This window comes from Macaca mulatta, chromosome 12 (assembly GCF_049350105.2).
Source record: "Macaca mulatta isolate MMU2019108-1 chromosome 12, T2T-MMU8v2.0, whole genome shotgun sequence".
Taxonomy (NCBI): domain Eukaryota; kingdom Metazoa; phylum Chordata; class Mammalia; order Primates; family Cercopithecidae; genus Macaca; species Macaca mulatta.
In genome coordinates, this window is record NC_133417.1 from 115,647,383 (window position 1) to 115,659,826 (window position 12,444).

General features: G+C 36.2%; 1 protein-coding gene and 1 long non-coding RNA gene across 3 annotated transcripts in view; both read left to right on the forward strand.

Annotated features, from left to right (window-relative positions):
* Positions 1 to 764: 764 nt before the first annotated feature.
* LOC144333470 (uncharacterized) lies at positions 765 to 2,059 on the forward strand. The gene is made up of 2 exons (XR_013402137.1): positions 765 to 892; positions 1,812 to 2,059. It is a non-coding gene; the product is annotated as an uncharacterized LOC144333470 (long non-coding RNA).
* A 1,292-nt stretch (positions 2,060 to 3,351) lies between these two features.
* Positions 3,352 to 12,444, forward strand: part of CPS1 (carbamoyl-phosphate synthase 1) — a 156,631-nt gene continuing 147,538 nt past the window's right edge. Inside the window, exon 1 of one of the 2 annotated variants that reach the window (XM_077957513.1) lies at positions 3,352 to 3,366. The gene's annotated coding sequence lies outside the window, so the exon portion shown is untranslated. Of the gene's footprint in view, positions 3,367 to 6,795; positions 7,116 to 12,444 lie in introns of those variants that run through there. The other variant, XM_077957508.1, reaches the window with a different exon arrangement.

Here is a 12,444-nt window from a genome sequence, read left to right on the forward strand (position 1 = left end):
TATCTTTATATATGCTATTCTCTCTATTAGTCCTTACTTGTCCTTCACAACTCAGCTCATGCTATCTTCTGCAGAAAGCTTTTAAATGATAGACCCCAGTTACCCCAGTTATATAGTTAAGACTTCAATTTTTCTTTGTTTCTTCAATATTTTTCCAATTCTTCTCTTTACCACATCTATGATATCAGGCTTCTCTTATTCTATATCAGTTATTTATTAAAATATTAGCTTGATTTTTTTTCTAATGTCCTTTTCCTGTCTCTATTCTTTGTCTTTATGTATATATTAATATATGTCTATTGGTGCTGAGTTTTGGGTTAGTCTTTTCTATATCCCTATTTTATTTTTTTACATATTTTCCATGTGATGTTTTATAAAGGAGGAAATATTTCATAAAGGACCTCATAATTCCACTTTATTAATAACACTAACCTAAGGAAAGCCCAAGACAAACACATCGAACTTTTTCACTGAGTTCTTTTAAGTTAGTCTTGCTGTAATCATACTGTTCTCAGCAGTTAAACGTTTAGTTGTATCAAAGACTAATATACTTTATTGGTGCATAATCTTCAAAGAGAGTCTTAAGGTCTCCAAACCAGAGAGCTAGCACAGGCATAGGTCAGAAGTCCACGGCGTGCTCATGACTTATTGTAAAGTAAAGGTTTCTGTTTGTCAATGATAAGACAAATAGACTAAGATCAGCCCCATTCATAAATTTGGTCTGGGTCAGATGCAATTCATAGATATCAACCAATAGATGTGTGAATTGCAATTGTTAGTGGCCTTGAACTGCCCCACCTTGAATCCAGGAAATCAATGTGGCTTTGTTCAGCAGTGACTGCCTGAAAGGACCATAAATCAGGAGCCTCCATAGAACCCTTTTATTGTCAAGGTAATGGCAAAGAAAAATGATAGCAGTTATTCCATTTACAGAGTTTAGCCTTTTTTCTTCTTTCTGATTGCTGTTTCTTCCAGTTTTCTTTTTGTATCTGAATAATCAGAGCATGTAGCTTTTGAATTTTTTTCCTAGAGAAATGTGTGATATAAAACAGCATAAAGTTCTCAGAAGGATGTCTTAAATAATTTGTCAAAACTCTTATGGCTATGCTGTAGTTTGAACTGACCAATGAAGTGGTCATCCAAAATTAGAGTTTGATACCTTTGTTAACTGTTAGCCACCATTTCTAATTTCATGTCATAATTATATATCAGACCCAGGCCATTATACATGCTATCTATGTGACTGAAATTTGTTCATTTTCCCCTATAAAAAGTGACTAGTAGCTGTAGATTGCTGATGGCAATGCTATGATAGTTTAAATGCCATATAGTTTAAGAACCATACATGGTTCTATATAGTCATGATGCCCTGACATTTTCGTATGTTGTCTGTTGTGTCTTGCCAGAGATTTGTCACTAATATTTCTCAAGGTACTAAATATTATGAGTTTCTAGTTTTGTAAATTAGACTACATTTGCAGCGATCTCTATGATGATGCTGTTACTGCCATTTAATTTCTTTAGTGGGAGAGATAGTGTTGCTAGAGCCATTTGTCCTAGGTATGTTAGCTAAATGTTAATTATTGCTCAATATCTGCTCTCTTTCTTTTCCTTAGTAAAAGAAGACCAGCTTTTTCAAGTAGATAGATGGGTGGTTAGACTAAAGACTGTATTTCCCAACCATTCTTGTAGATAGATGTGGCCATTTACTATGTTCTGGCCAATGGAAGGAAGGTGAAAGTAATGTGCAGCTTATAGAAAGTGTCTCCAAAGGGAATGGCTTGCTATTTTTTCTTCTTTCTTTTTTCTAGATGACTGGAATACAGATATGATGGCTGAGGCACCAGCAACCATGTTGGACCTTGGGAAAGGAAGTCACATCAGAAAAGGAACAGGGTCTCTTATTCTGTGGAGCCTCATAGCTGCCCAACTGCTGTACTTAACAGATGTGTGAGAGAACTAAGTTTCTAACTTATTTAAGCTTCAGCAATTTTTTTTTTCTGAACTAAATCCTCATTATTACAAAATACAAACAAAATAAAGATTGAGAACTGACACTGACAATTCCATGTTTCCTAAATTCCCAACCAACATTTCTGAATGCTGAACCTTTCCAGGTGGGTGACCTGCAGGCCCTTTCAATCTAAATTTAACAAATTCAGCTTATTATCTTAACCTCAAAATTTTCTCCTCTTGTGTTTTTTAAAGTTTTTGTTCATTCCAAATGAAAGCTTTAAAAACATCTTTAGTTCCTACCCTTCTTTCACCAATTATGTGAGTGAAACCAGCAGAGTTAAGATTTTCTTCTGAAACGGTCTTACAAAATCAGAATACAATCTTAAGTTTCTCCATGAGTTTCTGTAGAAAATTAGACGTGTTTCTCAACTTGTGCCAAGTTGTTCCTTGCTCTTTGTATAACTGTCCCATCTTTTACACATTAATTATTAATTTTGCCTTACCAGAGTTGCTATTTAATACTTTAATTCAGCTTCTGGAGGACTGATTGCATTTTGCCCAAGGTGTAATCCCACTTTCTAAAACTACAGATAAGTTATATGAAAATTCTTTAAAAATGAATAGACTAGGCCGGGCGCGGTGGCTCACGCCTGTAATCCCAGCACTTTGGGAGGCCGAGGCGGGCGGATCACAAGGTCAGGAGATCGAGACCACGGTGAAACCACGTCTCTACTAAAAATACAAAAAATTAGCCGGGCGCGGTGGCGGGCGCCTGTAGTCCCAGCTACTCAGGAGGCTGAGGCAGGAGAATGGCGGGAACCCGGGAGGCGGAGCTTGCAGTGAGCCGAGATCGCGCCACTGCACTCCAACCTGGGCGACAGAGCGAGACTCCGTCTCAAAAAAAAAAAAAAAAAAAAAAAAAAGAATAGACTATGTGTATCTAAAGTATTCCTAATATATTTCATATTCTTTTGATGCCATTCTGAAAGTGAAACTATAATTCATCTCTTTAGTATCAATAATAAACATTTATAAAAAAGTGTTGCATCTAAAGTTTGAAATACTGAAGTGTACAAAATTTCTGTCCTAGAAAGTGATGCTTAAAGAAATATTAGTAGTTTGGCATAGGTCTCATTCTGAATCATTATTGTAATTGGCAACTATCATTATTTGTAGTTACCCATTATCTTCTAAATGGCCTTCAGAAATGATGGAGAAACTGACACATTATGAGTATTTCCTGCCCTACATGGATTTTGAACTTGAATTCCCAGCCTTGCTTGCATCTAGATACAGGCACATGACCCAAGCCCCACCAGTCAGATGAACCCAATTGAAACTTCAGTTCAAAAGCATCCAGTATGAGAGAGCAGTGAAGTTTGCATTTTCCTGATGCAAATGTTGGAAGAGGTATTTGACTTTGGCGGGGGCGGGGGCGGGGGCAGGGGCGGGGGGGCGGGGGCAGGGGCGGCGGGGCGGGGAATAATTTGTGCAAAAGTTCCTAATGGAAAAATGGCATTGCTCTGGGTTGTAGTGATATAATCAGAGTTGCGTTCCAGCATACGGTGCTCAGAGGCAGCTCTGGTAGCTGTGGTTTTCTCATCAGCCTGTCTCTGTCATGTTCCTGGAAACACATCTATACGCTTATTATTATATTCCTCAGATAAGTTCTGAGAAATACAAACCACCACTGTTTATTTACTTATATTTTTAAATCAAATTTCTGATTTATTCATGTATTCCAGTTTATCCTAAGATGGTGATATATGCCTCGGTATTGATTTTGCTGAATTTATATAATTTTGATAAATATATAACACAGATATTTTAAAAGTTTATTAATGTATAATTGACATCCAATAAATTGTACTTATAAAGTATTTAATTTGATGCACGTTTACATATGTATACATCTGTGAAACTATTGCCAGAGTCAAGATAGTTAATCTATCCATCACACCCAATGTTTCTTTATTTTATTTTACTTTAAGTTCTGAGATATATGTGCAGAACATGCAGGTTTGTTACATAGGTATATATGTGCCATGGTGGTTTGCTGCACCTATCAACCTGTCATCTAGGTTTTAAGCCCCGCATGCTTTAGGTATCGGTCCTAATGCTCTCCCTCCCCTTGCCCGCACCTCCTGACCGGCCCCAGTGTGTGATGTTCCCCTCCCTGTGTCCATGTGTTCTCATTGTTCAACTCCCACTTATAAGTGAGAACATGCACACTCAACGTTTCTTAATGCTTTTTCATTATCTCTCCTTTTTGCCTACCCTCTCTGTCTCTAGTTGACTCTTGATCTATTTCTGTCACTATAGATTAGTTTGAATTCTAACACTTTATGTAAATGGAATCCTACAGTATGAATTATCTTTTTGTCTAGTTTCTTTCACCAAACATAATTATTTTGAGGTTCCTCCACGTTGTTGTGTTTGGCAATCAATGGCTCATTTATTTTCATTGCTGAGTATTCCATGGTGCGAATGTATTACAATATTTTTTACTCACTCATCTGTATGAATATCAGAATATTTGGGTTTGTTTCTAGCTACTACAAAATAAAGCTGCTAAGAGCATTAGTGTGCAAATGTTTTATGGGCATATGTTGTCATTTCTCTTGGGGGAAAACGGGTATCCAATGGGTGGATCATGTGGTGAGTGTATGTTAGGCTTTTTATGAAGCTTAAAAATTGTTTACCAAAGTGGTTGTAACATTTTATATTCCCACCAGCAGCATAGGAGTTCCAATTCTTTGAAGACCTCACCAACATTTGCCATGGCTACTCTTTCGAATCGTAATCATTCTTATAGATAGGTAATAGCATCTCATGGTAGCTACAACTTGCGTTTCTCTAATGGCTAAGTTTTTGAAAGATTTCCTTGTTATAGAATCCTAGATTGACAGACTTTTTTTTTCTAGTAGTTTAAATATGTTTATCCTTAATCCTTAATCATCCTTTCATCCTCATCTTTTTTCTTTCTACATGTTTCCTTTTTTCTCAATTTTCAAGATTTTTCTCTTTATTAATGGTTTTGGGCAATTTTATTATAATATTCCTTGGTGTAGTTTTCTTTACGTTTCTTGTGCTTGAGGAACATTGAGCTTGCTTCTACTATTGGTTTATAGTTTTTATTAAAGTTAGAAGATTTTAACCACTGATTTTCACATAGTTTTCTGTTCCTTAATTTCTCCCTTTTGGGGAGTCATATATTGGACCACTTGAAGTTGCCTAACAGTTTATTATTCCTTTGTTTATTTTTTTAAAAAATTTTTTCCTTTTCATGTTTCCTTTTACAGTTTCCATTGCTATGTGTTTGAGTTCACTGCTCTTTTCTTCTGCAATATATACTTTGGAGTTAATCCCATCCAGCAGATTTTTAATATCAGACATTGTAGTTTTTATCTCCATAAGTTCAATGCTTGTTTTTAAAAATATCTCTCATGACTCTACTTAACTGTTTTTACCTATGAAATTCAGTCATAATAACTACTTTAATTTCCTTGTCAATTCTAAAATTTGGGTCAGTTCCGGGTTAGTTTTGATTGACTTATTTTTCTCCACATTATGAATATTTCCTCCTTCTTTGTATGCCTGGTAATTTTTTATTGGATGTCAGACACTGATTTATTTGACGCTAGAGATTTTTGTTTTATAATAAATATCCTTGAGTTTTGTTATGGGTCACAGCTAATTACTTGGTAACAGTTTGAGCCTTTTGGATCTTGCTCTTATAACTTCTTAGGTGGAATCAGACTCATATATAGACTATGGCTAATTATTTCCCACTATTGAAGCACAGCTCCTCTGACTCTAATACTCTATGAATTAGGTCTTTTAGTCTTTCTGTTCCCTCTGATCTTTCCAGGTGGTTCTTTTTCTAGCCTTGGGTAACTTCTTCACATGCGAGTGTTGAATACTTCAGGGAGACCATCTGCAGATCACCAAAGTTCTTGATATATTCTGGATACATGTCTTTACCAGTAATATGATTTACAAATATTTTCTGCCAGTCGGTGTTTTATGTTTTCATGTTCTTAACAATGTCTTTGAAGTCAAATTTTTAAGTTTTGATAAAGTCCAATTTATCATTCTTGTATTTTAAGGATCAAGCTTTGGTGTAGTTAAGTGTTATTTTAAGAATTTTTTTTTTTAAGTTTAGCCAGAGTAAATTTTGTTGTTTGCAAGTGAGAAATGTAACTGATATGATAATTAAAGAAAAAGGCCAAGAGAATTACATTTTCATTCCATAAATTTTGAATCTAAAATGTGAGTGAGATACTCTGGAATCATAACAATTTATTCTGGACTTATAGTTTCTAAATTTTGAATCTAAAATGTGAGTGAGATACTCCGGAATCGTAACAACTTATTCTGGACTCATAGTTTCTGTTGCTTGCCTTTGCTTCTGTCAACCAGATGGTGCTATTGGATTGGCTACCGAGGAACATCCTTATCTGAATGGTTGAGGTTGTATCGATCTAAAAAATCTCCAGACATAATAGTGGACAGTTGCTATCACTTCTTGGTTTCATGGACCTCATCACCATCTTATATAATTAGAAAGAGCATACTACCATCTTGGTGAGACCTCAAATACAAAAAGAGCACCTCCAAATTAAAATACCTCATGATAAATCTGTGATTTGGTCTTGGGTTCTTATGAGCAGGTAAAAGTGCTCTGTTGTATTGGAAATCATTTGATTGTGAAAAATGTTCTGACAGAGATCAATAATTAAATTAAGTGAAAAAATTATATTAATCCATAATTAAGACAGTTAATCCATTATTTATTGTAAACAACTTAAAGCTACCATGGAATTCCAACATCTGAGCAAACTCTGGTGAAATAAGAAAAGAACTGAACTAGAAAATGGGAGATCCAGGTTAAAGTCCTGGCCCTAACACTAACTAGCTGTGAGATATTGGGCAACTCTCTTTTCTTATCTAAGCTTCTGTTTTGTCATCTGTAAAATAAGCATGGGTGAGGTAATGTGAAGTTCTTTATGTTTTTTCTGGACCTCACTGTCAGTATAGAGAACCAACTGGAAATACCTTCTTCACTGGCTTAAACCAGCAGTCTTTATTTTAGGACAGAGTGAGTAGTTTGTTGCTAACAACTTTGGGGGATACTGGAGAAGGAAGAACCTGAAAAGGTAAGTTGGTTGTGGTGTTTGCACACTTTATTAAATTTTTTGTATAGATGTATGAGGTACAAATGCAGTTTTGTTCCATGGATATATTGCATAATGGTGAAATATATCCATGGGTTTAGTGTAACCATTACCTACATAATGTACATTGTACCTGCTAAACAATTTCTCCTCTCTCACCTCCCTACTCTCCCACTTTTCCGAATCTCCAGTGTCTTTTATTCTATACTCTGTGCCCACGTGTACACATTATTTAATCCAAAGAATGAATGCTCATGCAAGCACATATAAAGTGCTTGGCATTATTTCCTGCAGTGGGTGTGCCTGAAGGTGAGGCAGAGATGAACCGGAAAGAGTGACGTTTCTTTGACCAGCAATGCTGACCCTTTGCTCTTTACTAGAAGCAATGGCTTAATTGTGCAAATCAAATACGTGCTTAGTGGAGGGTACCTGAGGTCAAGGCCTAGCCATATAGATGACTATGAGGGAAATACAGTCTGCATTCTATGATGGTCATTACTTTTTGTATATTCCCCAAAGTTTTGGTATATCATATTAATAAAACAATATAGGGCAAAAGCGCCTACCAGAACAGTTGTTAGAATGCAGGCACTCAATGAACGTAACTTCCCTTCTCCCAGCTTCCCCATGCCTTCCTTCTAACATGTACTATGCTCTTTATCTTTTATAAACCTCTGGAGCCCTCTTATGGGTCTCTGACCATTCAGGGTTCTCAGTTTGAATCTGCCCCAGGCTTTGATTTTTTTCTATAGTTTTAGTTTTATAAATATTTACTGACTGTACATATTTTTCTTTCTGGAACCTACATGGTAAATTGCCCTAGTGTAACCAATGGGCAATTTATTTAGAAACAAGGTATTAACTTAACTTAACTAATATTTATTGAATTCTTACTGTATGCTAGTTAATATTATAGTGAGGAGGATATAGTAGGAAACAAGACTAATCAAAGTTCCTGTCTCCATGGAGCTTACACTAGAAATAATGTGAAGTAGGACTAAAATTCAGTAGTGGATATATTATTTTTGTCATCCCAAATGTATTTATCTGTTTCCTCATTTCATGGTTTCTGTATCCCAGTATTTCTATGGGGAACTTGTCATCCTTATTTGATTGGAGTCTTAGTGGGACTGTACCTAAAAGTACTCCAATCTCCCTTAGCTAATTCATGGATATATTGGACCATGCTGGACCAATCAGATTCTCTGTTAGGTTGAGTAACAAGAAAATAATTGGAGTGAATTCAGCTCAAAGATGGCACTCTGAAAAGGTCATTGACTCCTGTTTCCTAGAACCTCAGAGCTTTACTAGTTCTTGTTGGTTCCAAGGCTTTATTTTTTGGCTGTTCTTTCATGCAAAACCTCGTTCAGTGTTTCTTATTTAAGTTGCTGAGTGTACTTTTGTGTTGCTTGGAATCCAGTAGTCCTAACTTATACCAAATCTGGTAAAGTAAGAAGTATCAGTTTTTAAAATCTCTATTTATTCAAATTCAATTCTCAGGTCTCATCCACTGAACAGACAGGAAATTAAATCTAATTTTTATTGGAAGGGGATAAAGGATCCTCCTTTCCTATAGTGATAAGAACGAAGGAGTCTCTCGTCATCATCAGTCATTTTTCTACTTGGGTCACTGAAATACCTATTATCCCAGCTTCTGTGCCACACCAAGGACAAGGAAATCTTTGGTATGGCTGAGTATCGCTGAGTTAGGCTTCAGCTTCTACAGGCACACCATGTAAAACTTAGTATATATAAGCACATATAATTTCTCTGAAATTTTGTACTTTCCAGCTAATCATTCTGATGCAAAACCTCCTCAGATAATTAACTTACTTGAGAGACTATGCTGTGTTTTAAGAACAGCTCAAACTATCATGTTCATTCTGTCTTGTTCACTCACCTGTCCTCTCTAAATTACTCTGGATTTGTGTACTAAACTCAAGGGAACAATTAATTTATTCATTCATTTAGCATGCATTTATTAAATTTTTCATGTCTTCCAGGTCCTGCATGAGGCTTTGAAATTATAAAGAACTTATAGCTTCTGCGTGATGATGACTGACAGTTAGAGTGGGGAAGGTAAAAGTTTAGTGAGCTGGTGGCTAAATAATCAAATAATTTTGGCAGTGATAAGGGACACAATAGAGGTCTAAGAGTAGGTATAATGGGAGCACAGAGGAAGCTCTTGAGTCTGTTTGGAGATGTCATACCAGTGATGGCTCGCAGGAGAGGATAGCTGGGCTGAGCCTTAGGAAACAAATAGAAATTTGCTTAATATACAGGTAGAGTAGGAGTAGTACATTCCAAGCAAAGTAAAATGGAGGGGGGGGGAAGAGAGGAGGAAGGAGAAGAAGGAGCACCTGTGGGAGAAAGAGAAAGACATGGACAAGGGCAAGGTTGGGAAAAGGAGCCTGGGTGAGAGAAAAGAATGGCACGTACTAGAAAATGCAAACAGTCCCACATGACTGGTATGACCCCAGTGAAGAGTCCACTGGGGAACTAATGGGAGACAAGCATGGAAAGGGAGGCAGAGGACAAAGTGTGGTGGGTAAAGAATGAGGGATGAGTTCATGTCCTTTGCAGGGACATGGATGAAGCTGAAAATCATAATTCTCAGCAAACTAACACAGGAACAGAAAACCAAACACCACATGTTCTCACGCATAAGTGGGAGTTGAACTATGAGAACACATGGACACAGGGAGGGGAACATCTCACAATGGGGTTTGTCATGGGGTGGAGGAGTAGAGGAGGGATAGCATTAGGAGAAATACCTAATGTAGACGATGGGTTGATGGGTGCAGCAAACTACTGTGGCACATGTATACCTATGTAACTAACCTGCACATTCTGCACATGTATCCCAGGACTTAAAGTATAATAATAGTAAAAAAAAAAAAAAAAAGAGTGAGTTTTATAAATAGGCTGTCATGGGTGAAAATTCCAGCTTTATTCCTTTGGTGCCATGGACTCAAGGAAGTTACTCAACTCAGTTTTCTTATCTGTAAAAGAGAGAAGGCGGTAACATGTCCATTTTAACATATTGAAAAGACTAAATGGATTTACTAATGAAAAGCACCTAGCATGGGGCCTGCTGCATAGCAGAATTCAAAGACATTTTTTTTTCCTTACTTCCCTGCCGCCCCTGCCCCACACACCCTGAAATCTATCACAAGAGCCATAAAACTAGAGGTTACTGATAAAAAGTGCTTGGTGGATACATTTGGGAAGCAGTAGGAAACTGAAGAGGGAGAATGAAGCTGAATTCAAGAGAGCCTTTGAATAGGTAGCACAGATTGTATTTAAAAATCACAAAGATTTAAACATTACTCAATTGCAAGCATAGTATTGAAATGAAAACAGGTAACAATGATACAAATTGCTATAATCTTGTCACTAATCAATCAATACTGTCATTTATCCATGTCATTTCTATTTGGTAAATGCCAAAATCTCCATTTTCAATTTTTACAGATTTGCGGAAATATTACGTTGGTGCAAAAGTAATTGTTTTTGGCATTAAAAGTAATGGCAAAAACCACAATTAGATGGCATATGTGTCTTTGAATTTTTATTAAAATTAAGCCTTGATATTTTTAAGTTACTCAACAGCCTTTTTTCCTCTTCTATATTTCCTTCTACCTTTTTTCTTTCCCTTAAGGAACCATTATTAATATCTCGGTGTATTTCTCCACATATTTCTCTATGTTCATAAGACACCATATAAACAAAACCCTATACTAAGTTGTTCATTCTCCTAGAAATGGAGGCCAGTCACATACATTTCTTTGCAATTTACTTTTCTTACATACAAAAATATAAGGGACCTCCAGCTAATTGCAGAACTCCCATAAGATGGAACATTATGCACATATTGAAAACTAATCATGAGATCTTTAGATCTACAAGGGATCTAAGAGATCACCTAGTCTAGTGGTCCCTAAAGATGTCACCTCAGTTTAATCATTGTCTTAGTGGGTAGAGATTTTGAACATGAGAGAAGTGTTGAAAGTTCTATTAAATATTAAACTGGTGACGACAGAAAAATAGATCTCGAAGGGGTAACCTGGGGCCATCTTTCAGGTCCATCTTTAATGCAGTTTCCTCAGGAAGTGTTTCCTGATACCTCTGACCAGGATAAGTCCCTTTTTGAGTGTCTTAATAAAACCTTCTATTTGTTCTTTGTTATGTTTACTAGCATAATATTAATAAATTATTTGTTACTGTCCATCTTTGTACCCATGATACTTCTTTACCTAATATATTCTTGACAGATAAAAAAAGACTGAAAAATAAATGAATAAACAAATTTTTGTGGGGGAGAGGCAGTCATACAGCTTTAAAATTTGATGTAGTGGAGTGGGAGAAGGTTGTATCAGGGGCTCAGAGACTGATATTTTCCTTGTAAATTAATGACACTTAATGTTATGTTCCCTAGCATTTGAGGACCATAAGCTTGCATTTATTGGTGTTCTTAGGAATGATAGGACTCTTGGTATGAGGTTCGCAGTAACCGAATACATAGGGATATTGTTAATTTAAAATAGAAGCTGTCTCTTTAAAGTGCTTACATCCTCAACACAAGTCACCCTGTCTGTGGAGACTTGAAGTAGTACTCAATTACTTATTTAGTGGGCATATAATTAGAACAAATGGAAGGTGATGATCTTGAGGCACATTTTATCTAGGTTGCCTCGTGATCAGATGAAACATATTTACCCCACCATAGGAAACAGAAACTTTTTTAGTGACCCAATTGCAGTCTCTCTGATGTACCCAGAACTACCTTAGATCCCCATAGAAAGTTGTTTTACACTTATACACGATTTCTGTGTGTCAACAGCACAATTAAGCTTTTTTGGTAATATTTTAAGTAAAATATTACACATTTGAGAGACTATCTCCTCTTATGTATTGATTTAATTCATTTAATGCTCAATCTTATTTCTTTTTGTATTGGTTAAGTTTCTTCTGATTGAAAGTAATGGAAATCAGTAAGTCAAAGAAAAGGTAATTTATCAGAAATACACCAAGATAGTTCAAAGAAGGGCTAGATTAACCAAACAATAGTGCCTTAGGAAAGGCAGAAACAGTGCCAAGTCTGAGGATCTCAGTTGTGAACCTTGTGAACCAGGAAGCCATTGCAATGGCATCTACTATACTGTTATTCATTTAGCTCCAAGTTCATGGGTGTGGGGGAGGCAGATATCTATTTTCCTATTTATTTCTGACTATAATAGAAAAAGGTCAAGAGGATTTGAAATAGGGTGCAGTTAGTAGTAGAAATCGAGACAACTTTTTTTTTTGGAGT